The 26,700-nt window shown below is 39.3% G+C and overlaps 1 protein-coding gene and 1 pseudogene across 1 annotated transcript in view; one reads left to right on the top strand and one right to left on the bottom strand.

Annotated features, from left to right (window-relative positions):
* Positions 1–318: 318 nt before the first annotated feature.
* LOC125099213 (importin subunit alpha-1-like) lies at positions 319–2,118 on the bottom strand (annotated as a pseudogene).
* An 18,917-nt stretch (positions 2,119–21,035) lies between these two features.
* DNAJC5B (DnaJ heat shock protein family (Hsp40) member C5 beta) overlaps positions 21,036–26,700 on the top strand; it is a 104,126-nt gene continuing 98,461 nt past the window's right edge. Inside the window, exon 1 of the mRNA XM_047728282.1 lies at positions 21,036–21,308. The gene's annotated coding sequence lies outside the window, so the exon portion shown is untranslated. The remainder of the gene's footprint in view (positions 21,309–26,700) is intronic.

Genomic DNA, 26,700 nt, shown 5'->3' with positions numbered 1-26,700 from the left:
TCAGCGAGCACTTGGATCTTTCCTCCACATAGGCTAGCCTCAAGGCAAATGAAGAAGACTGGGTGTGGGGGTGGTGTCCAAGGGGAAATCCGCACTTTGGTTCAGAGGCTTTGTGGGGAAGAATTGTATGCTTGGGAAACCCTGTGGTCCATCCCTACAGCAGAACTTCCATAAAGGAAAATATGCCATAAATCAAAAAGTACGTCAAAATTATATAAAGTATTTTATTGGCTTACATTTTTTTTTTTTTTAAGAAAAGGGTGGAATTTAATCTTTATTTAAAGGACACTGCAAGAGAAGAGAGTCCACATAGAAATAAGAAATCCACTGGGAGGAGGAGCTTCATACAGTTTTTACAGTTTGGAACTGGTCAAGTAGAGTTTTGTTGTAAAAAGTGCTACAATAACAAAACACATTTAAAAAGAGTTCTTAGTAGAGAAACAGTAAGACAAACTTCTACCAAACAAAGCACACCACAAACAACTTTCTGCGTCGGCTGTACAAGCTAAAAGTTAAAGGTCCCAGCAGTGCCATCCTGAACCTGGAACGGAAAGCCTTCAGAGGTAGTTTCTGGCACAACATTCTGATCTTCCTCTTCCTCTACAGAGAAATACTTCTCAATCAAGTTTAATGAAGCTTTGTACACAGACTCATTTTCATGGTTTTGTAGAGCCTCGGTTTTGTCCAAACCTCTACATTCTTCAATCATTATACTAAGTTTCTCGGTTTCACCTAGTTTCTCAGCAGCCTGAAAGATGTTGGAAATGGCATCCAGAATGACCAGAATAATTTTGGTATCCTTCGCAGTTAAGAGGTTCATCAATGGTTCTATTATGCCACAATGGACGAGGTATACAATCTGTTCAACTGTCCCACCACTTGTATAGTTGGTCACAGCCCAGACAGCTTCCTTTTGTGTCTTAAAGTCTGCCTTAGAGAGAACACCAACGAGGAATGGGACTAATCCGTGATTCACAACTTGCTGGATCTGGTCCTGGCGGCCAGCTGTGATGTTTGACATTGTCCACGTGGCTTCCTTCTGAATATTAGTTTTGGGGTTCGTTAGCAGGCTAGGAAAGACAGCAAGCGCTCCTGCATCTATTACAACCTGAGTCTGTTCATCTGTCCCAGTGACAATATTTCCTATGGCTCTTAGCGCAGGAGTCACAATGGGCAATTCAGTAGCTCCTAGGAGCTTCACAAGCTGGGGCACAACTCCTGTTTTCACAACCATTTCAATCCGTTCATTTGGACCATCCGTCAGGTAGGAGATGGCCCAGCAGGTATCTGCTAAGACCTCTGGATCATCGTGATGCAGGAGACGAACTAAGGTAGGAAGAATCTGCTCGAGGGCATCTAGCGGGGGTGCGGGGTTCTTGTTGCGACAAAGGTTTGAAAGTGTCCAAGTAAGGTTACGTAAGTAGCCACATGCTAACGATGACATATCAGGAACCGCGAGGAGAGCCAGAAGCGGATCAACTGCACCATACTTGATAATCAAGTCTCGAAAAATGGAACCGTCACCTGCAATGTTTCCTAGAGCCCACACAGCCTGTTCGCTGATGTGGGCGTGGGAAGATGCCAACAGGGAAATGAACGCTGGGATCGCGCCTCCATCGACCACAGCCTTGGTCTGTTCTGATGTCCTGGAAGCAATGTTGGTGAGAGCCCAAGCGGATTCAAACTGAATGGGACTACAATCAGCTCTTCCCAAGAAGGACACAAATTTTGGAATCAAACCAGCCCGGATTATGTTGTCTATGGGGGGCTGCTTTTCCCGAGAAAGCAGTTTCCTAGCAGCTTGAGTAGCCTGGAGCTGGCTTTCCAAATTGTTGCTATTTATGCCCTTGACAATGTCATCAACTGACCAATTTACAGTGCCCTGGTTGTTGCGATTTTCCTGCAGTGGAGAGGTAGCATCATCGGGAAACGAGCTTACGTTTCTCCTTTTCAGCATCTGGTCATCCTTCTTCGCTTTCCTCAGCTCCACATTAACTTCTATTCAACGCCGCCTCATTTCTGTACTGTCTTTCCCCTTGTTCTTGAATCTGTTAAGGCGGGCAGCTGGTGAATTAGCATTCTTGTTGGTGGACATGGTTATGAGACAAAGGGAGAAAGCTACACGGCTGGCTCAGGCTTCCACGGGAGGCGGTCCGGGACGCGCAGGCTGCAGGTCAGCTGCCCTCAAAACGTCCACCACGGATCACCCCAAAGACGGTGTGGCTGGCTTACATTTTTAAAAGCATCTTGAATGAATACAAAGACCATATCAATGCTTCTTAAAACCCCTGTCTCTTTCTCATTTGCTTCCCTTTCATCACAAACTGCTCCTTCAACCCTCCTACATGTCCAGAAAAGCCTTCCCCTACTCCTAGCCCCCACATCTCCTATTCCTATATCCCTCCCACTTCCTCCTTATCCTGCATCTAAAATCCCCTGCATCTAAAATCCCCTGCCCGATAAGGCAGGAAGAGGCTTCTTTGGAGGGTAAGGGAGGAGAAGAAATGAAACCTGCAAAGTCAGGATCCTTTTAGTGGCCAGGAAGAGGAGAAAGGTTGGAAGGACTCATGAATTAATAATTTTCTTCTTGTTACAGTAGACTCAAAAGCCAGGCTGATCATCTAAATAAGTTATGCATGCATAGAAGCCTAGCAGAGAGCAAGGTTCCTTGTTCCAGGGAATGGGATGGAAACCAAGAAGAAAAGAAAGTTCTAAGTCACAGGCAAAAGGTGTTTCCTAGAGAAATTCCTGGGCATTGGGCAACTGCTGCAGCAAAGTGTATATGTTATAGTGATCTTTGGTACAGGAGAAAGAAGCCATTAAAGTTTCTGCTAAGGCCTAGATATCATTGGAAGAAGACACAGAGTGAGAAGAAAATAAGAGTCATCACAGAAGCTTAGGGAGCATTTTGATGGAGAAAGTCAGTGCAGGATACTGATGAGAACCTGTCAGGAGGTGGAAGAGAACTAGGAGTACGTGGTTCTAGAAGACAGTGCCAAATGTCCCATAATCATCAAATTTGATACAGAACCAAAGTAATCACTGGATTTGACAATTGATAGGTCACTGACAACCTTAGCAAAAACATCTTCAGTGAAATAGTAGAGGGCAAAAGGCAAATTACAGTACATTCATCGTGAAAAATGAAAAACTGGAGGCATGAGGACAACCATCCCGAGAAGCCTGTCTGTCCCCTCCCCTTCTCTCTCTCCCCTTTCACTCTTCCTCTCTCCCTCCCTTTCTTCCTTCCTGATAGGCAACACTTGAATCTTAAAGGCTGTTGGGTAGGATCTTGTGAAAAAGAGTTTAAAAGTTCAGAATGGAAATTATAGAGAAGGAGGTGGGGGGAGTACAGGGTTAGATTGAAGGATTCACCAGGAATAATAGAAGAAGGAATATGCTTTCCTCTGAGAATAAAGGGAAGGAAAGTTTTAGTAGGAAAACAGGAGGTCATCAATCAGGAAGTTGAAGGAGTTTCTCTCTGCTAGCCTTGGAGTTCTCTGCCAGGGAGTTGGCAAAGTCATCCACTGCGAGTAAGGTATAAGGAGGAGAGAGTTGGGTAGGGGGAAACAGGGAGAGGTCTGGAATAGTGACAGTAGAGATGGGAGAGGGAAACAAGCTAAATAGCACAAAGGGTTCATATTTTTTATATTGTTCACATGATGATATCCACATGTTGAGACTACGCTAGTCTCAACCTAGCCTATTTGAGACTCCTAGGATATTTTTCCCAGCTACAGCTTCATGAGGTGTAGAGATGACATCATTAGATGTATTCAAGGATGGCAGTTTGAGGGAGGAGAAGTACACTAAAGAAGTACAGGTTAGTAGTATAGATAACATGCAGCTGTGACTTTCTAGCCGGAAGAAATGTTTTCACTTACTGAACTTCAGTCAAGTGAAGTCTAATCATGCCATTTAGTCATGGCCGTGAAGGTCTTCTAAAATTGTTGGTTTTAACTTTGGGTAGATAAAGTGCAAAATATCAGGGAGTGCCAGTTGGTTACTGGACCTCAGGTTGTGACTGCTGTTATCTTGAGGACAAAACAGGAGTAATCAATTCCCTTTGTGCCCCACCCAAGTGAAGGGAGACAAAAGAATTCCAACAGGTCTAATCCCCCTGCCCTTGCGGACAACCTCTAACACACCAGGAAGTAGCAGAACAGTGACTTTGGGGAACACGCTCACAAAGTATCCGCACACATGAGATCATTTCTTACAATTACTGCATAAAGGCAGAAATATTTCTTTCTTGGAAAAGAGATCTGAATTCAGATAAGGCAGAAGCAAATGCAAAAGAGCAAGAACCAGAAGCAGCCAACTTGTCCTTTTTTATCCAGTCAAGAAAGTAAACCTACTCTTCCAGCAGATAGGAGTCAAAGCTGGCAAGAGAGATGGAATGAATCAGGAATGCCCAAGGATTCATGGAGGTCATGGCTATGCCCCCTGAAATGGCAACGTTTGTGTAATATTTTAGAGAGAAACCTGTACCTGAACCAGAGCCCATCTTGTGGCATTAATTTTGGTATGATCTGGGAAGGTGGCTCATGCGTGTATATGTGAATGTATGCAGAACAAAGCAGAAGGAAAGGAAACTAACATTTACTGGATCCTTACTATGTGCTAGCACTGCACTTTTCCTCGTTTAATTCACATATCAACCCTGTGCCAGAGATGTGATTTTCTTTATTTCACAGAGGAAAGAATCTGGGGCTCAGTGTGGTATGAGAACTTGCTCAGTTTGTCTTTAACAGATTGCACACTGCATGGCTCAGACATGAGTCATGGAGACAGGCAGAAAGGGCCCGAGGACTTGGCTCTGCCATTAACCACCCCTGTGACTTGGGGAACTAGTTAAACAAAATAGTACCTGTGATGATCAGTTTTTTGGGGGTAAACTTATCTAGGTTACAGTCTCCAGTTATTCAATCACTATTCTAGGTGTTGCTATAAAGGTGTTTTGCAGGTGTATTAAAGTCCATAATCAGTTGACTTTAAGCAAGGGAGATTATCCTGGATAATCTTCATGGGCCTGATTCAATCAGTTGAAAATATTTAAAAGTAGTGCTGGGGCTTCCTTCAAGAAGAAATTCTACCTGCAGACAGCAGCTTCACTCTGTCCCAAATCCCAGAGTACTCTTCTCTACAGATTTTGGACTTTCCTTGTCAGCCCACGCAATCACATAAACCGATTGCAACAAATCTCTTAGTATGTGCCTTTTACAGATTCTGTTTTTCAATTGGCTGATACAGCACCTCCCTCTGGTGGGTCATGCAGATTAAATGAAGTAATGTATGACTGTCCAGGAAGTACCCAACATGGTGTCAGAAACACTAAAAAGGGTTTGGAAAATGGTAGTTACTATTATGATGACTTGGCAAACACAGGTTGAGTCTAGTTGGCTTCGAACCTGACTCCCAACCTGACTCTTTACCCAACAATTTGGTCAAGAACTATAGTTACTGGTCTGGGTTTTCTCCCTAATTCAATGTGACCTTGAGCAAGCCAGAAACTTTTACAGAAAGTTTCCTTTCTATAAAGTAAGGATCTGTATATCAAATGATTTTGGTACAACTCTTCCAGCTCTGATGTTCTCTGGGTCAGTTTTGACTTAATTTATTAGATTTTTATTAGGCCTCGTCCATCTTATCCAGCTACCAGACAAGATCTATTCCATTACAGTTACATTCAAGACATTCCTACACAAATATCCCTCTAATTACTGGGTGGTTTATGGCCTTAGAAAACAAACTAAGTTTAACATTAACCTGAGCAAAGCATTCTTGTTCTTTTAGCCAGTGGTTATAGAGCTCCTGCTCTACCCCAGACCATAGGCTTTAGGGAATAATAAAAGAGCATTAAATCTGGTTCGTGCCCTCAAGGAACACAGCAAGACATCTAAAAATCAGGTACTACTATTGGGGACTATTTAAGTTGAAGCACTATGGGAGCTGAGAAAAAGGGAAGAATAAGATCATTCTGAGCTGGAATGATCAGAAAGGCTTAATAGAAGAGGCAAGGATTCAGATAGATGGGATGTCTATGTAAGAGATGAGAAAGAAGTTAAATCTACCACTCTTACTATGCATCATTTATTCCACAATGAGATTTGGTGAGATTTGGGCAGCTCTTTACTTGCTACTTGCCTTTGTTGGCACAGATGATAAAAAAGTGGATGCTTCATAACTTCAGGTTTTCTCTCCTATTTTACCGGCATGTTCTGAGCAAAGATTAATGGACAGTAGTTGTACTACCTTTCACACATTTACACACGGATACCTTCAAACACCAGGGCAACCCCCATCATCCATGCATTAGGGAATCCCCCCCATAGGAAACTAAGTTCCATTAAGATGGGATCCATGCTTCTCTTGTCTGCTATATAAATATTCATGTAATAAATCGATGAAATCATTAGTCACCAGAATATGGGAGACATAAAGGGAAGCTTCTCTAATTGAAAACTTCAAGGGATTAAACCATTAAAAACAGTGATTCTTATACTTTGGAAATTCTTTAATTTTCAATGTTAGCCCATTCTGACTCCCTGCTCCTACACCTTGCAAAATGTTGCTTAAGCCCTACTGGCAGGGCTTCTTATCCAAAGAGCCATTGACAGAACTTCTGCCAAAAATTTGCTGAAGCTGAACAAAAAAAAAACTAGTCACTGTATGTAGAAGAAAAGTTATGCTTGAATAATAAGCAAACATCAGAAGGATTAATTTTATAAGTTTATCTTTGAGATCAAATAAGGGCAGCTAAGTCTTTAAAGACAATATTCATTTTTATCAGTTTAATAAACATCTCTTAGCAATATTGATAGTCATCTTTACTGGGAAGGAACAAAGAAACCTTATTAGCAGTAAAACTTAAATTGTTCACTGATCTTACTTCAGTTTATTGCCTCTTTCATGATGATCTTTTGCTAACTGAGTCTAAACAAAATACTTGGTGATGTGTGTAAAGAAGCCAGAAATTCTCAAGACTGTGGTCTAATGAAAGCAAATAAACATGGTTTACAAAATAATTCAGAACACTGAATGAGACAGTGTTTGAGGTATAAGTATAGATTTCTAGAAATAAGAAATTAATAATCATAAGTCAATATCCACAAGGTTCACTATAAAGATTGGAAGTGGAAAAATATCCTCTGTATTCAGAAACATTTCCTAGTTAATTGCAAAATAATTCTGTCTATAGATTATTAACATTTACATTCCAACAAATTTTTGTAAACATTTATTCAGCTCCAACTATGTGCAATGAAAGTTCTCAAAACATACTGTATCCAATCAATGCAATCAATCACTGCATATTTAACCAAGCACTGGAATCTGAGTAGTCTGGGTAATATAATGTACATATGCTGTTTTTGTCTGTCAGCCTCTGTGTATTCCCCCTTCTTCTGTTAACAACACCTGAATTTTCCCTGTGGGGACCCACTCTCTCCCATTTCATGCTATGTGTTTCTGTGGGATTGACCCCACCTTGCTAGTTCCAAGGATATTCAGGTAATCATGACCTGCCCTGTTGTCCTTTGACCAGAATGATTGATTTAAAGATGGGTATACAGATTTAAGTAGAGTTGAATTTGGTGATAAAATCCATGCCAGTGAGACTAAACTCTGGGGTTTTATTAGAAAAACTTGGGCAAGAAAAGCTCTTTTCAGTTACTTGAGTCAATAAATTCCCTTTTTCCTAAAGGTTGTTTCAATTGGATTTTCTGCTTCTTACAACAAGGAATTCTAATATAGTTTGTCAGGTTGTTTTGAATGCATAGATTCACACAGAGCACTTATATAAAAAGGAGAGGATGCTCTAAAGGACTGAATTGAGTCCCAAATTCATATGTTGAAGTTCTAACCCCCAATATCTCAGAATGTGATTCTGATTTGTAGATGAGTTCTTTAAAGAGATAATAAAATTAAAATAAGATCATTAGCATGGGCCCTAATTCAATCTGACTTGTATCCTTATGAAAAGAGGAGTTTAGGACACTGACATGTATAGAGGGAAGATACTATGAAGAGACAGAGGAAGAAGATAGCCGTCTATGAGCCAAGGAGAAATCAACCCTGCCAATATCTTGATATCAGAATTGTTAGAAAATAAATTTTTGTTGTTTAAGCCACTTAGCCTTTGATACTTTGTGATAGCAGTCCCAGCAAACTAATGCAGGCACCTGTAAACTATAACTGGGAATGATACTTCTAGAGGCCAACAACTCTCTCCAGGTCTCTAAGTTAACATGGTCTCTTGGTTTATCTGTGTCTCTCTGCAAATTGGTTCCATTTACTTATTTAACTCACTAATCCATCTATATTTCCCAGTCCAAGGAATCCTAAACTAATTGACTTGGCTAAATACCCCTGCTACTACTAGGGTGAGACCTTTGCACTAACCCACCTCATGAATTTCTAGCCAGGATAATATGGCCTTGTTTGGTTCCACCAGTGGCTACCATGTATAGGAAACAATTATATGGTGGTTCTCTGTATAGAAAGTGGTAGAAGGAGGGTCAGTTTCAGGGAGAAAGAGAGGCTGGATACAGTTGACATTTGATAAGTCCAGCATTTGGTTTCCTGGGCTAGTGGCATTAATAATTTTTTTTAAATTTTTTTTATTTTTTCAGCATAACAGTATTCATTATTTTTGCACCACACCCAGTTCTCCATGCAATCCGAGCCCTCTACAATACGCACCACCTGGTGCCCCCAACCTCCCACCCCCCACCCCTTCAAAATTCTCAGATCGTTTTTCAGAGTCCATAGTCTCTCATGGTTCACCTCCCCTTCCAATTTCCCTCAACTCCCTTCTCCTCTCCATCTCCCCTTGTCCTCCATGCTATTTGTTATGCTCCACAAATAAGTGAAACCATATGATAATTGACTCTCTCTGCTTGACTTATTTCACTCAGCATAATCTCTTCCAGTCCCGTCCATGTTGCTACAAAACTTGGGTATTCATCCTTTCTTTTTTCTTTTTCTTTTTTTTTTTTTTACAGCTTTATAAACATATATTTTTATCCCCAGGGGTACAGGTCTGCGAATCGCCAGGTTTACACACTTCACAACACTCACCATAGCACATACCCTCCCCAATATCCATAACCCCACCCCCTCTCCCAACCCCCTCCCCCCATCAACCCTCAGTTTGTTTTGTGAGATTAAGAGTCACTTATGGTTTGTCTCCCTCCCAATCCCATCTTGTTTCATTTACTCTTCTCCTACCCCCTCAACCCCCCATGTTGCATCTCCTCTCCCTCATATCAGGGAGATCATATGATAGTTGTCTTTCTCCGATTGACTTATTTCGCTAAGCATGATACCCTCTAGCTCCATCCACGTCGTCGCAAATGGCAAGATTTCATTTCTTTTGATGGCTGCATAGTATTCCATTGTGTATATATACCACATCTTCTTTATCCATTCGTCTGTAGATGGACATCTAGGTTCTTTCCATAGTTTGGCTATTGTAGACATTGCTGCTATAAACATTCGGGTGCACGTGCCCCTTCGGATCACTACGTTTGTATCTTTAGGGTAAATACCCAGCAGTGCAATTGCAGGGTCATAGGGTAGTTCTATTTTCAACCTTTTGAGGAACCTCCATGCTGTTTTCCAGAGTGGTTGCACCAGCTTGCATTCCCACCAACAGTGTAGGAGGGTTCCCCTTTCTCCGCATCCTCGCCAGCATCTGTCATTTCCTGACTTGTTAATTTTAGCCATTCTGACTGCTGTGAGGTGCTATCTCATGGTGGTTTTGATTTGTATTTCCCTGATGCCGAGTGATATGGAGCACTTTTTCATGTGTCTGTTGGCCATCTGGATGTCTTCTTTGCAGAAATGTCTGTTCATGTCTTCTGCCCATTTCTTGATTGGATTATTTGTTCTTTGGTTATTGAGTTTGCTAAGTTCTTTATAGATTTTGGACACTAGCCCTTTATCTGATATGTCGTTTGCAAATATCTTCTCCCATTCTGTCAGTTGTCTTTTGGTTTTGTTCACTGTTTCCTTTGCTGTGCAAAAGCTTTTGATCTTGATAAAATCCCAAAAGTTCATTTTTGCCCTTGCTTCCCTTGCCTTTGGTGATGTTCCTAGGAAGATGTTGCTGAGGCTGAGGTCGAAGAGGTTGCTGCCTGTGTTCTCCTCGAGGATTTTGATGGATTCCTTTCTCACATTGAGATCCTTCATCCATTTTGAGTCTATTTTCGTGTGTGGTGTAAGGAAATGATCCAATTTCATTTTTCTGCATGTGGCTGTCCAATTTTCCCAACACCATTTATTGAAGAGGCTGTCTTTTTTCCATTGGACATTCTTTCCTGCTTTGTCGAAGATGAGTTGACCATAGAGTTGAGGGTCCATTTCTGGGCTCTCTATTCTGTTCCATTGATCTATGTGTCTGTTTTTGTGCCAGTACCATGCTGTCTTGATGATGACAGCTTTGTAATAGAGCTTGAAGTCCGGAATTGTGATGCCACCAACTTTGGCTTTCTTTTTCAATATTGCTTTGGCTATTCGAGGTCTTTTCTGGTTCCATATAAATTTTAGGATTATTTGTTCCATTTCTTTGAAGAAAATGGATGGTACTTTGATAGGAATTGCATTAAATGTGTAGATTGCTTTAGGTAGCATAGACATTTTCACAATATTTATTCTTCCAATCCAGGAGCATGGAACATTTTTCCATTTCTTTGTGTCTTCCTCAATTTCTTTCATGAGTACTTTATAGTTTTCTGAGTATAGATTCTTAGTTTCTTTGGTTAGGTTTATTCCTAGGTATCTTATAGTTTTGGGTGCAATTATAAATGGGATGGACTCTTTAATTTCTCTTTCTTCTGTCTTGTTGTTGGTGTAGAGAAATGCAACTGATTTCTGTGCATTGATTTTATATCCTGACACTTTACTGAATTCCTGTACAAGTTCTAGCAGTTTTGCAGTGGAGTCTTTTGGGTTTTCCACATATAGTAACATATCATCTGCAAAGAGTGATAGTTTGACTTCTTCTTTGCAGATTTGGATGCCTTTAATTTCCTTTTGTTGTCTGATTGCTGAGGCTAGGACTTCTAGTACTATGTTGAATAGCAGTGGTGATAACGGACATCCCTGCCGTGTTCCTGACCTTAGCAGAAAAGCTTTCAGTTTTTCTCCATTGAGAATGATATTTGCGGTGGGTTTTTCATAGATGGCTTTGATAATATTGAGGTATGTACCGTCTATCTCTACACTTTGAAGAGTTTTGATCAGGAAGGGATGCTGTACTTTGTCAAATGCTTTTTCAGCATCTATGGAGAGTATCATATGGTTCTTGTTCTTTCTTTTATTAATGTGTTGTATCACATTGATTGATTTGCGGATGTTGAACCAGCCCTGCAGCCCTGGAATAAATCCCACTTGGTCGTGGTGAATAATCCTTTTAATGTACTGTTGAATCCTATTGGCTAGTATTTTGGCGAGAATTTTTGCATCTGTGTTCATCAAGGATATTGGTCTGTAGTTCTCTTTTTTGTTGGGATCCTTGTCTGGTTTTGGGATCAAGGTGATGCTGGCCTCATAAAATGAGTTTGGAAGTTTTCCTTCTATTTCTATTTTTTGGAACAGTTTCAGGAGAATAGGAATTAGTTCTTCTTTAAATGTTTGGTAGAAATCCCCCGGGAAGCCGTCTGGCCCTGGGCTTTTGTTTGTTTGGAGATTTTTGATGACTGTTTCAATCTCCTTACTGGTTATGGGTCTATTCAGGCTTTCTATTTCTTCCTGGTTCAGTTGTGGTAGTTTATATGTCTCTAGGAATGCATCCATTTCTTCCAGATTGTCAAATTTGTTGGCGTAGTGTTGCTCATAGTATGTTCTTATAATTGTCTGTATTTCTTTGGTGTTCGTTGTGATCTCTCCTCTTTCATTCATAATTTTATTTATTTGGGTCCTTTCTCTTTTTTTTTTGATAAGTCTGGCCAGGGGTTTATCAATCTTATTAATTCTTTCAAAGAACCAGCTCCTAGTTTCGTTGATTTGTTCTATTGTTTTTTTGGTTTCTATTTCATTGATTTCTGCTCTAATCTTTATGATTTCTCTTCTCCTGCTGGGTTTAGGGTTTCTTTCTTGTTCTTTCTCCAGCTCCTTTAGGTGTAGGGTTAGGTTGTGTACCTGAGACCTTTCTTGTTTCTTGAGAAAGGCTTGTACCGCTATATATTTTCCTCTCAGGACTGCCTTCGTTGTGTCCCACAGATTCTGAACTGTTGTGTTTTCATTATCATTTGTTTCCATAAATTTTTTCAATTCTTCTTTAATTTCCTGGTTGACCCATTCATTCTTTAGAAGGATGCTGTTTAGTCTCCATGTATTTGGGTTCTTTCCAAATTTCCTCTTGTGATTGAGTTCTAGCTTCAGAGCATTGTGGTCTGAAAATATGCAGGGAATGATTCCAATCTTTTGATACCGGTTGAGACCTGATTTAGGACCGAGAATGTGATTTACTCTGGCGAATGTTCCATGTGCACTAGAGAAGAATATGTATTCTGTTGCTTTGGGATGAAATGTTCTGAATATATCTGTGATGTCCATCTGGTCCAGTGTGTCATTTAAGGCCTTTATTTCCTTGTTGATCTTTGCTTGTATGATCTGTCCATTTCAGTGAGGGGAGTGTTAAAGTCCCCTACTATTATTGTATTATTGTCGATGTGTTTCTTTGATTTTGTTATTAATTGGTTTATATAGTTGGCTGCTCCCACGTTAGGGGCATAGATATTTAAAATTGTTAGATCTTCTTGTTGGACAGTTCCTTTAGTATGATATAGTGTCCTTCCTCATCTCTTATTATAGTCTTTGGCTTAAAATCTAATTGATCTGATATAAGGATTGCCACTCGCGCTTTCTTCTGATGTCCATTAGCATGGTAAATTCTTTTCCACCCCCTCACTTTAAACCTGGAGGTGTCTTCGGGTTTAAGATGAGTTTCTTGTTGGCAACATATAGATGGGTTTTGTTTTTTGATCCATTCTGATACCCTGTGTCTTTTGATTGGGGCATTTAGCCCATTAACATTCAGGGTAAGTATTGAGAGATATGAATTTAGTGCCATTGTATTGCCTGTAAGGTGACTGTTATTGTATATTGTCTCTGTTTCTTTCTGATCTACTACTTTTAGGGTCTCTCTTTGCTTAGAGGACCCCTTTCAATATTTCCTGTAGAGCTGGTTTGGTGTTTGCAAATTCTTTCAGTTTTTGTTTGTCCTGGAAGCTTTTAATCTCTCCTTCTATTTTCAATGATAGCCTAGCTGGATATAGTATTCTTGGCTGCATGTTTTTCTCATTTAGTACTCTGAATATATCATGCCAGCTCTTTCTGGCCTGCCAGGTCTCTGTGGATAAGTCTGCTGCCAATCTAATATTTTTACCATTGTATGTTACAGACTTCTTTTCCCGGGCTGCCTTCAGGATCTTTTCTTTGTCACTAAGACTTGTAAATTTTACTATTAGGTGACGGGGTGTGGACCTATTCTTATTGATTTTGAGGGGGGTTCTCTGAACCTCCTGAATTTTGATGCCTGTTCCCTTTGCCATATTGGGGAAATTCTCTCCAATAATTCTCTCCAAGATACCTTCTGCTCCCCTCTCTGTTTCCTCTTCTTTTGGAATCCCAATTATTCTAATGTTGTTTCGTCTTATGGTGTCACTTATCTCTCGAATTCTCCCCTCGTGGTCCAGTAGCTGTTTGTCCCTCTTCTGCTCAGCTTCTTTATTCTCTGTCATTTGGTCTTCTATATCGCTAATTCTTTCTTCTGCCTCATTTATCCTAGCAGTGAGAGCCTCCATTTTTGATTGCACCTCATTAATAGCTTTTTTGATTTCAACTTGGTTAGATTTTAGTTCTTTTATTTCTCCAGAAAGGGCTTTTATATCTCCCGAGAGGGTTGCTTTAATATCTTCCATGCCTTTTTCAAGCCCGGCTGGAACCTTGAGAATCGTCATTCTGAACTCTATATCTGACATATTACCAATGTCTGTATTGATTAGGTCCCTAGCCTTTGGTACTGCCTCTTGTTCTTTTTTTTGTTGTGAATTTTTCCGCCTTGTCATTTTGTCCAGATAAGAGTTTATGAAGGAGCAAGTAAAATACTTGCAAGTAGGAGCAAGTAAAAAGGGTGGCAACAACCCCAGGAAAATATGCTTTAGCCAAATCAGAAGAGATCCCGAATTGTGAGGGGGGAGAAAGGGGATAAAAAGGGGTTCAGAAAGAAAGAAAAAAAAAAAGAAACTATTAAAAAAAAGAAAGCTGATAAAGAAAAAATATAAAAAGAGGAAAAAATATATATATATTAGATAAACTATTTAAAAAACATTAAAAGAAGAAAACGGTAAAAGTTAAAAAAAATTTAGCAGAAGAAGAGAACAAGAAAAAAAAATTGAAAAAGAAAAAAAAATTAAATTAACTGCAAGGCTAAAAAATCATGGGGAGAAAGCCATGAGTTCCGTGCTTTGCTTTCTTCTCCTCTGGAATTCCGCCGCTCTCCTTGGTAGGTGAACTTGGTCCTGGCTGGGTTTCCCATTGATCTTCTGGGGGAGGGGCCTGTTGTAGTGATTCTCAAGCGTCTTTGCCCCAGGCGGAGTTGCACCGCCCTTACCCGGGGCCTCGCTGAGTAATCCGCTCGGGTTTGCTGGGTTTGCTTTCGGGAGCTTTTGTTCCCTGAGCACTTTCCGTAGAGTTCTGGAGGACGGGAATAAAGATGGCGGCCTCCCGGTCTCCGGCCCAGAGAGCCCGGGGCCCCACTCCTCAGTGCGCCCTCAGAGAACAGCGCCCAGTGACTCCCGTCACCCTGGCCTCCGGCCGCGCTCCGAGCTGACCGAGCCTGCGACCGGTTCAAGGCAACCCCGAGCTGAGAGTCACTCCTCGGCTCTGTCTCTGTAGCCGGCTTCCCCGTTCTAATACCGGTAAGCTCTGCGACACTCAGACACCCCCGATCCTTCTGCGACCCTGCGGGAGCTGAGGCCGCGCTGACCCCGCCTGGGCTTCACCCCAGTTAAGCCTCTGGAGCGATGTCCCTCAGCGGAACAGACTTTTAAAAGTCCCGATTTTGTGCTCCGTTGCTCTGCCGCTTGCCGGGAGCCGGCCCCTCCCCCCGCGGTCTATCTTCCCGTCGCTTTGGATTCACTTCTCTGCCAGTCCTACCTTGCAGAAAGTGGTTGATTTTCTGTTTCTGGAATTGCTGTTCTTCTTCTCTTCAATCTCCCATTGGATTTGTAGGTGTTTGCAATCTTTAGATAAGCTATTTAGCTGATCTCCCACTACCCGAAGTAGTCTCAGCCTGCTACTTCTCCGCCATCTTGACTCCTCTAGTGGCATTAATAATTTTATGAAAACATCAACACCAACACATACAGCTCAGATCTGGCTTCAATTTTTACTGTAATAGCCAATTCCTCATCTCAGTTACTCATAAGGCCCACTGTCTTGACCTTGAGTCTTATGAGACACCCTAAAATCTTTACAATAACTACACTGTTGTGCTTGACTTCGTTTGATGTGTTTGTTACTTGAAAAAAAAAGTCTTGATTAAAATAGTGTCCAGCAGTATTATTACATTTCTGTCCACAGTTATTTCTCCCTTTGGGGAGGTCAGGGGTTGCACATGGAGGTACTGGGCTGGGGCAAGGGCAACCTTGTGGGGCAACTTCAGCTTTCAGGCCTACTCTGCTGCCCAGTAGGCCCCTCCATCAGAATGGCCAGGGCCATTTCACTTGTATCCAAAATTCTGGAAGTGTGAGAGTTTGAGTGTGTGGGAGAAGCTTGATATTTAAATAAGGCTGAATATTTTGGGACAAGATGGGGCATACTTGGAAAGCCACCTTTAAGAGACAAAATGTAAAAACACTGAAAGATTTAAGACAAGAGGGCCACAAGATAAATTTTCATTCCAGAAGCACTACTCTGAATCACTTTGAACGGAAAGTGTTGGGAGATAGGCAGGCTAGAAGTAGAGCCAGGCTCAGAGGGAGGAAGCCAAACTAGAGGTGATGATGGCCCAAATGAGTTGGATCCAGTGGGGATGCAAAGAGGAAAGCCCTGAGAAAAATGGAGGGATTATGAGTGTGGCTAGAGCCTACTGCCCAATACCCCTGGAGGAGCAGGTGTAAGGAGGAGCAGTAGAGCAGGTGCATCTACTATGCCAGGCTCCTTGGTTTTGGCATTGATGAAAGGGATGGGATGATCAGAACCATGCCCGAGTAACTCTGCTTTTAGTTCTTTTCTCGCTTAAAGCAAGACCCATCAGGACATTGTAAATTCTTTTAAAAGACAAAAGGATTAGCTCTGTCAACTGCAGCAGAAGTAGTGGGGTTGGAAAGAGAAATTCCTAGATCATTTGGAGCTGGATTAACTGGTGAAGAACAAAGCAGCAGCCCTTGGAGAACATGAAGGAGCATCCAGCCATGCAACTGGAGTCAGATTACTGTCTGGGCTGTACTGATGCAGCCCAGCCCTAACTGGTCTTTTAGGGAAAGGAGCTACTTAAGAGGGAGGAAAAGGGGATTTGAATTTTAAGTGGCTGCATATTAAAAATTTTTTTTCCCTAACCACATTTGCATCCCTCCTCTTCCAGCTCCCCATATATTTTAGTGACCATCTGAATAATGAATAACAGAGGCCAGACCTTTGTCTGGTGAGGTAAATTGTATTATTATCAAGTAAGTAATTGCATTTCTTCTCCCTCCGTTGACATTAGGTCTGGTCATGTGGCTTGCTTTGACCAGCAAAATGTGGGTAGATGCTTAAAACGTGCTCCTGTGACTTGGTTTGGCCTTTAGCATTCTTGCCCTCTGTCATAGGAAGAGCACTCTCCTTTAGCCTGTGTCCCAGAGTGAGTGAGTATAGAAACCATCTACAGGCTGGAGTAGAGCCACTGCAGGCAGCCTCAGACCATGAGCAAGATACCTTCATTTTATAGGTCATAGAAATATGTTTTTTTTTTATTACACAGTATTGTTATAGCAAAAGCTGACTAATATAGAAATTAGTCCCTAAAAGTATGGTGCTGCTGTGATAAGAACTTAAAATACTTGTTCTTCCCTTGGGACTGAACAGCAGATAGCAAGAAAGTGTTGAAGTCCAGAAAGATGATGATCTTGTAGAGCAAGATTATGTCATAGCAAATATTTGGTAAAGCAATGACTTGAAGACAGAAAATATACCTCAAGAATGAGTGGTTTGGGGTGACAAGACTTCAAGATAGCCTGTTACTAGCATGAGTTGGTTGCTGCCTTTGATTACAGTCTTTCAAGAATTGACCTGCATGTAAGCAGGGATTAAAGAGTAAAGAGTGACTCCAGAAATTCCAGGACTTGCAAGTCTAAAAAACAGAACTGTTTCTCATCTTCAAATAAAAAAAGGAAAAACTGAAAAACACCAAAAACCACAAACTCTGATTAATGCTAATTACAACCAAGTCTCAAGACAAAGATCAAATAAATAGCACTATCATACTCTTTCTTAAATGTGTTAATGGATTAAGGTGGTATCCAATGAATTCTCTTATCTAGACTAAATAGCTCATAGAAAAGAGATATGGACTAGGTTCCACTAACTTAATAAGCTCAAACTCTGTAATTAAGCCTAGAGAGAGAGAGAGAGAGAGAGACATGGCTTGAAAATTACTGTAGATATAGTTGTTTCATGGAGCTAATTTAATCACAAACAATAATTAAAAATAGTTTTGGGGGAGGAAATATAACTTCCAAAACACTATTGCCTGGATTAAAAGAGAATGTGACTCTTTGAGCCATGAAAAAGACCTTAGGATAATAAGATAACAAAATTGGTTCATTAATTGTAACAACTATACCATACTAATGTAAAACTTTAATAATAGTGAGAGCTAGGTGTTGGGTACATGGAACTCTCTGTATTATCTTAGTAACTTCTGTGTAAATCTAAAATTATTTTTTAAAAGATTATTTATTTATTTATTTGACAGAGAAAGAGAGATCACAAGTAGGCAGAGAGGCAGGCAGAGAGAGAGGGGGAAGCAGGTTCCCCGCTGAGCAAAGAGCCCGACATGGGGCTCAATCCCAGGACCCTGAGATCATGACCTGAGCCAAAGGCAGAGGCTTAACCCACTGAGCCACTCAGGCTCCCCTAAAATTATTTTCAATTAAAATTATATAAAAAACTGAAAGACTGGGAGCCTGGGTGGCTCAGAGGGTTAAACCTCTGCCTTCGGCTCAGGTCGTGATCTCAGGGTCTTGGGATCGAGCCCCGCATCAGGCTCTCCGCTCAGCAAGGAGCCTGCTTCCTCCTCTCTCTCTGCCTGCCTCTCTGCCTACTTGTGATCTCTGTCTGTCAAATAAATAAATAAATAAATAAATCTAAAAAAATAGTCTGTTTAAAAAAAAAAACTGAAAGACTAAAAGTTTTTCATCTAAGATCAAGAGCAAGACAAGGATGTTGACTCTTGTCACTTTTGTTCAATGCAGTACTGGAAGCTTTGCAGCAGCAGTCAGAAAAGAAAAAGAAATAAAATACATTTAAATTGCCAAGGAAGAAGCAAAACTCACTATTTACAGATGCCATGATACTATACAAAAAAAATCCTAAAGACTCCACCAAGAGCTTATTAGAACTAACAAATGAATTCAGGAAATTTGCAACATATGGAATTAATAAACAGAAGTCTGTTGTAGTTTTACCATTAATAACAAAGTGGCAGAAAGAGAAATTAAGAAAAAAAAATTCTATTTATAATTGCATCAAAAAAAAAGAAAGAAAGAAAATATGTAGGAAGAAATTTAACCAAGGAAGTGAAAGACCTGTACTCTGAAAACTTTAAGATATTGATGAAAGAACTGAAGATGACATAAACAAATGGAAAGATACCATGTTCATGGATTGGAAGAATTAATATTGTTAAAATATCCATACTGCCCAAAACAATCTACAAATTTAATGCAATTGCTATCAAAATACCAGTAGTATTTTCAGAAAAATGAATCCTAAAAGTCATCTGGAATTTTAAGTTTCCCAAATGGCCACAGCAATCTTGAGAAAGAACAAAGCTGGAGATATTACACTCCTGTTTGCAAATTATGCCATAAGGCTGTAATCAAAACAGTATTGTATTGACACAAAAACAAATACTTAGATCAATAGACAGAACAGAACAGAGAGCCCAGGAATAAATCCATGCTTACATGTCAATTAATCTATGACAAAGGAGACAAGAATATACAATGGGAAAAGAACAGTTTCTTCAATAAATGGTGTTGGGAAAACTAAATAGCTACATGTTATCCAATTCATACAAAAGAATGAAATTGGACCACTTACAACATATGCAAAAAATAAATTGAAATAGATTAAAGCCAAAATGTGAGACCTGAAACCATAAAAAATCCTAAAAAAAAAAAAAAAGGGGCAGTCATGTCGTGAACATCAGCCTTGGCAACACTTTTCTGGATATATCTCCTCAGGCAAGGACAACAAAAGCAAAAGTAAATTACTGTGACTACATCAAAATAAAAAGCTTTTGTACAGTGAAGAAAACCATTAACAAAATGGAAAAATTAACCCACTGAATGGGAGAGGATAATTGCAAATAATATATCTGATAAGTTAATATGCAAAATATAAAAAGAACTTATACAACTCCGCAGCAAAAAACCAAAGAGTTGGATTAAAAAATGGGCAGAGGACCTGAAAGACATTTTTCCAAAGGAGACATACAGATGGCCAACAGACACATGAAAAGATGCTCAAGATCAATAACCATCAGGGAAATGCAAATGAAAACTATGATGAGATATTACCTCATACCAGTAAGAATGGCTAGTATCAAAAAAAACTAAAAATAAGAAGTGCTGGCAAAGACCTGGAGAAAAAATAACCCTTGGTGCTGGGAATGGAAATTGGTGTAGTCATTGTGGGACAGTAAGGAGTTCCTCACAAAATTAAAAATTGACATACCATATAATCTAATAATCCTACTACTGGGTATTTAACCAAAGAAAATGACAATGCTAATTCAAAAGAATACATGCAACCCTTTGTTTATTGCAGTATTATTTATAATAGCCAAGATATGGAAGAAACCTAAATGCCCATCGATAGATGGATAAAAAAGATGTGATACACACACACACACACACACACACACACACACACACGAGTATTATTGCACCAACATAAAAATGAATGAGATCTTGCCATATGTGACAACATGGATGGACCTAGAGAGTATTTACGTTCAGTGAATAAGTCAGACAAAGAAAAGCAAATACCATATGATTTCATTTACAAGTAGAATCTAAAAATCAAAACAAATGAGTAAATAAAGAATAACAGAAACAGTCTCATAAATACAGAGAACAAACCATGGTTGCCAAGGGGGAGGGGGATTAGGGAATGGGTGAAATAAGTGAATGAGATTGAGGTGGAAACTTCCAGTTATAAAAGAAATAAGTTATGGAGATGAAAAGTACAGAACTGGTAATATAGTCAATAATACTGTAGTAACATTCATGGTGACAGATGGTAACTGCTCTTATCATGGTGAACATTGTGTAAGCCACAGAATTGTTGAATCCTCAGTGGGCCACACACCTGAAACTAATAAAACATTGTATGTCAACTATACTTCAATAATAAAAAGAAATGAACCATACAAAATTAAAGACCTTAGGGTCCCCAACATTCTGCAGGCGGGTAGCAGGATAAGGAAGCTGCTCAGCTGTCAGGGGGTACATATTTTACTTCAGAAGTGGCCAAGAAGGACAATGGAAAATTACCTCTCAGAAGGTGGAGCCAAGAGTCATGAGAACAATGAAAAGAAAAGCTATTCCCAGGGAACAGACTTGGAGTCTAATCAAAGAACATTTCCCACCTTCAGGTTGGGAACCTGGCAACATTTGCCCAGTGAGATTTCAGAATTGCTACAGACCAGTGACAGCTTCCCCTTCTGCAATGGGCTATTTTTGGCTACCCCGTGACTGTCCTGTATGGTATGTTGAGTGGGATTGCTATCCAGCAAATTATCGCTTCTGTCTCTCCTTTTTCACTTACATGAAGACTATCCTACCTTCTCCATTGATGTTAACCACCTTTGCTGTTTTGGCCAACGAACCTGAACAGAAGCTTTGAATGCATTTGCACCATTTGGCTTGACCACTTTGCCTTTTATGTTCCCACCCTCTACGTTAAGAAGAATTTGCCTAGGAGCCACTGTTCCTTTAACCTCCCTCCTAGAACCAAAGACTCATGGAACATACCTGACTGAACATGACCTGAAGCTCAGAGCAGGACTGCTGTAGCTGCCCAACCAACCTGTAAGTAAGACAAAAAAGTTTTGCTATTGGAAATCAGTGAGAATTTTTGATACACAATAAAAGCTGATTAATACATACAGCAAAGGTTCCCAAGGGACTGAGGAATGGCTCTAGATGGGATTTGCACATAATTAAGGTAAGGGAGTAGGTGGAAAGAGAGTTGTAGGGAGTTTCCAGATAATGATCCACTTTATCTCCAAAATCAGGGTAGAGTATTCCAAACATCACATTCACGGGAGATTCTAGAAGTTTCTCCAATGACTAGAGTCCAGCATTCTATATCAAACTTTAATAATAGTGATACCATTAAAATCCAGATAATAACTATAGTCCCAAACAATGTCCTATAATATAGAAATTCCTTGGGAATGAGATTGAGATATAGAATGCTAATGAATATTAGAACCTCTTAGATCATTTTAATGCAGAATACACAAATCTTAATGACACAATCTCAATTGTGGTTTTCTGATAGATATCTTGAAAGCAATTATTAAAATAGGCATCTAAGGGAAAAATTAACTACTGTATTTATAGAATAAGATTTTAAAAGCACTTGTTCATCCTTTGAGCTATAAGTTTGCACCTGTAAGATGAACAGAAGTAGAATTAAAACTTTTTAACTGCGAAAATTGTTTGCCAATAATGGTTTAATAATAATAACATTGATATTTATTTTGCTCTGATACAAGCTTTATATATTTAATTTCATGCTAAACAATATTTGATACAAACAAAATACCAACACAACAAAATAATTCAGACTTACCCATGAAGTTTGTTTTAATGGGAATTGACCTATGTTCAATGACTGCAAACCACTTTAGCAGGTTTTACTTGTTTATATAAGAGACATTTTTTAAAAAGACATTTATTTTCCATTTTTCCTGGCATTAACTAGGGACAATCTTGCCACAATTCTACTTTACAAAACTACAAGGAAGGAACACTCAATTTGATGTTCATGTGAAATATAATTACCCACTTTTCTTCCTTTACAACATGTACTCCATAGTCAGGATGACAAGCCAAAAAGTGCATAATACACTGCTTGTCATTAATAACAAGTATGCTCTTTTGAAATTATTTCACAATAACAGTTACTCAAAATATCCTTTACTTGCTTTTTTGACTATTAGGGCACCTCAACAAGTATTGCCTTGTTTCAAATCAAAGAGAGAAATAAGAATTTATTGAATAAGTGAGTTGACTAGGTACAATAAGTATTGTGAATTATAAATTAAATTGTAATGCAAATTGTAAATTTTAACGTATACAAAGTTTCCATCTCTGCCCATATCCCTTAAGGAAGTTACACTGGCAGGATAATGGTCTGTGTGCCAGGATTATAGAAAGACACAGCTCCTCCATCTTGCCCTAAATAAATAATATGCATTCTTTAAGGCTCTTCACAAAGCCCACATACTGACTAAAGTCTTTCTTTAGTCTCCCAAGCATATCTGATCTCTTTTTCCTTTAAATCCATAGTGTGTAGTTTTCCTAATAACAAAGCTAATAAGAGTCAAAATCAAACTGATTTATCATTGAGAACTTCCAACGTGCTTAGTAAATTATTCACCATCTCATTTCTTCTTTGCAACACTCCTGCAAAGCATATATCATTATTTCCACTTTATAGATGAGGAAACTGGGAAAGAATCTGAATTCAGGATTTAACTCCTAAAATGATAGTGTTAATAACTCTGCTGGAAATACAAGTATTTTTTTTTTTAATTTCCTAAAATGTTTCTCATTGGCCCTCTATATAACTTTCTGTTCTTCAGGGAGGAGCCAGCCTTCTAGTACTTAAAACTGAGAAGTCCCTGAAACTTTGGTTACAATGCAGAATAAACTCTATCTGGTAATAAAGTTAGCATTGTATTTTTTGGATCTGTGATTCATTTGTTATTTTAATCTTCCAAAGCCAAAAATTTTAAAGCACTCAACCCAAACTATTTTATTTATTTTATTGGGCAGGAAATGTTTTATTGCAGTTTGGCTGACATTTTCTTTTACAAATGTCATCAGCACTGCTTAAAAATGAATTATGTTAGGGTGTATAGTACTACCTCTGTTTTGAAAAAAATTATGATTCTATGAGTACATGAGGTGGGTCTCATGGGAACAAACATTAGCAATATATAGCTTTCTGATTTTCCAGGCATGCTTATATTTTTATTTAGCATAAGGACCTTGGCTTGGGAAAAGGCATAGCTTTAGATTTGCTTTTGTGGGTTTATGTTGAATTATCATAATATCCTTTAAAGGACAGTCCACGAAGACTTATTTAAAATCGCACACATAGACTGCTCATATCCCTTCCCTAATTTGTAGCTTTAACTCTGGTAATTGTTGGTATGCTAACATCAGCATTCCGTGGGTCCTGAAATCAAATTAATGCAGGCATCTGAAAAATCAAGCATCAGTTGTGCTCATTCTCAAATATAAAAGGTGCAAAATGAAGGAAATTGATGCTGTTTATTATTAGCCTTGGAGAATCCTGGATGGATGGACAGGAAAAAGAATTATTTGTGGAAAAAATAATACTAAAGAAAATAAAAACCAGAGTAAGGACAAACTTCCTCAACAAATTCTTTTCCAAGTCTTTAATAAAAATACTCAAGTCTCAAATTGCATTTCCCAGGTCTTTGGAAATGCTTGTAGAATCTCCCTGGTTTCTTGGGCCGAGCACAAGGGTTTTCAAAGTGTAGTCCCAACCATTTGCTCCATCATTATGTGGAACTTGTTAAAAACATAAAGTCCTGGGCCTCTCCTAGGCCTCCAGAACCAGAAACCTGAAGGTGGGGTAAGCAATCTGTGTTTTAACAAATCCTCCAGACACTCTGATGTGCTGCTCTGAAGTTTGGGAGCCTCTGGCCTACATTGTTCTCAAACATTTCTGCACGGTAGAATCACCTGGAGGGTTTGCTTCAGCATGGGTTCCCTAATCCAGCTCTTAAAATTCAGTGGCAGTAAAACCAGGGAGTTATGTGGGAATCCACATTAATTTTTTGAAAAAATAAAGCAGGTCGTTCTGATCTAGGTGGTCTGTAGCCCACAATTTGAAAACTTCTGGCTTGAAGTGGAATTTAAGTGTTGAAAAGGAGTATTTCCCACCCCACTCCCCACAAAATTCTCCTCCACAACTGAGCAAGAAACTTTGAACTCTGACTTCCATCTATAATTTATTTAGTCTGAAGAACGCCTGCTTGCAGAGGTTTTCCCTCATTCCCCTACTGTCTGAGGGACCTGAAACCTTTGTGGGCTCTGTCTCTGAGGCTTTGCTTACCTCTTGCCCAGTTGTCACATGTGTTTCATTATAGAACCCTACACAAAAGAACTGATGTAGTCCTTACGTTTGCAGAAGGTAAAGTATTAACTATATGCTCAGACAACATAAAACACAAGTGAGAATGTGATTATTTTTTCCTGAGATAACTGAAAGGAGATCAGTTCAAGAAAAAGAAAGTCAATCCATATCCTACCATGAGAATCCTTTGTTCTAAGAAAGGTGACTTTTTCTTTTTTTTTTTTTTTATTTATTTGTTAGAGAGAGAGAGAGAGAGAGAGAGAGAGAGCAAGCACAGGCAGACAGAGAGGCAGGCAGAGGCAGAGGGAGAAGCAGGCTCCCTGCTGAACAAGGAACCCGATGTGGGACTCGATCCCAGAACACTGGGATCATGCCCTGAGCTGAAGGCAGCCGCCCAACCAACTGAGCCACCCAGGCGTCCCAGAAAGGTGACTTTTAAACTAAGTTTTGGAAATTATTCATTTAATCCATGGACACTACTAAAAATACTGATGAAAGTAGGGAAATTGTTGGTTCACTTTATGATTCTTCTAATGAATCTCTGCTAGCTCTATAGGTCTTTCCATTTTGTGCGATAAGAGGAATTTGATAATGTAAATGTTTGGGTAATAAATAAAAAGAAATAGAAAAATGTATGTTGTACACTGATTTCACTACAGAAGCAACACTACAGAGATGTATATTGAATATAAATGTTCCATAGCTCCCTCCAATTTTATCTACTAAATATGTATACTTCAAATAGCCTTTTTTCTTCATTTAAGAACATACGTCCATTCTAAAACATTTAGAAAAGGTAAACAAGTAAGAATTGAATTACACATCATCTCCCATTCTGAGATAACCACTGTTGATAATTTGGCATGGACCTTTCGAATTTTCCCCAGTATGTGTATTTATTAAAAATGGTACCTACTTGGGGCACCTGGGTGGCTTAGTTGGTTAGGTGTCTGCCTTTAGCTCAGGTAGTGATCCCAGGGTCCTGGAATCAAGCCCCACATCCGGGTCCCTGTTCAGCAGGGAGCCTGCTTCTCCATCTCCCTCTCTCCCTCTGCTGGTCCCCCTGCTTGTGCTCTCTCTCTCTCTCAAATAAATAAATAAAATCTTAAAAGAAATATTGGTACCAACTTTTGCACTAATATCTGTGAGCATTCTTCTATATCATGAGAATGGAAAGTCCTGTGTTTCCTAAAGCATGTTATGTAATATGTGCCACAACTCATGTATGAGATTATTTTTTGGTATTGCATGAATGCATTTGAAACATTTTCAGTGCTTACATTTTTTTGAGTAATTGAAAAATATAGGATATTGAGCCTGCAGTTTTGCAGATAACTGTTGTTTCTGCCGATACTGTAACAAGGCCAAGGAAGAAAGCACAGTGATAATCAACTTATTGAAAAATGTGTGGATCACAGTGAGATCCCCAGTTATGCCCATGAATATCTCAGATGACTTCTTAGAACTGAGTGGTGCTCAACACTGTCAGGGCCTGTGTTCCCTTTTAATGACAATGTTTTTTTATCTCCTCATGTCAAATTCTGAAATGATAGTCACAGATAGCCTGCTTATGTGCATAATTTAATAAAAATTTAATAAAATTTAAAAATTGTAAAATTTTACATTTTAAAAATTTAAAATTTGATAAAAAATGTAATCCCCTACCCTGGATAAAAGGAGAAACTAAAGAAAATAATTCATATAAACAAATATACATTTTAGTAGTTAAATGCTTGAGCTTGACTATGGTGGAGAAGATGAGAGATTTGCTGAGAATATGAAGATGCTAGTGTAGACAGATACAGGTGAGTTTCAGGGTGACTTCAGGGCACCATGGCCATCGGATAGGCTGATTTTTTCAAAATTGCGAACATTGTTTGGTAAAGTTGTAAAGAAAATAGGATATGGTCTTACCTGATGTACAAAGCTGCTGCATTCTGGAAAAATCAGTGTATATTAAAACTGTGCAAAAATTTTGCATTTACGTGTTAGAAGGATTCAGGTCTGGCTTAGGTATTTATAAATTATGAATAATATTTAGGTCTGGTTCACTAGTTTTTTCACTGACTTGGATATTCTGAG

This window comes from Lutra lutra, chromosome 4, assembly GCF_902655055.1.
Source record: "Lutra lutra chromosome 4, mLutLut1.2, whole genome shotgun sequence".
Taxonomy (NCBI): Eukaryota; Metazoa; Chordata; class Mammalia; order Carnivora; family Mustelidae; genus Lutra; species Lutra lutra.
Note: the sequence above shows the minus strand (reverse complement) of the source record. Positions and strands in the feature narration are given on the sequence as shown.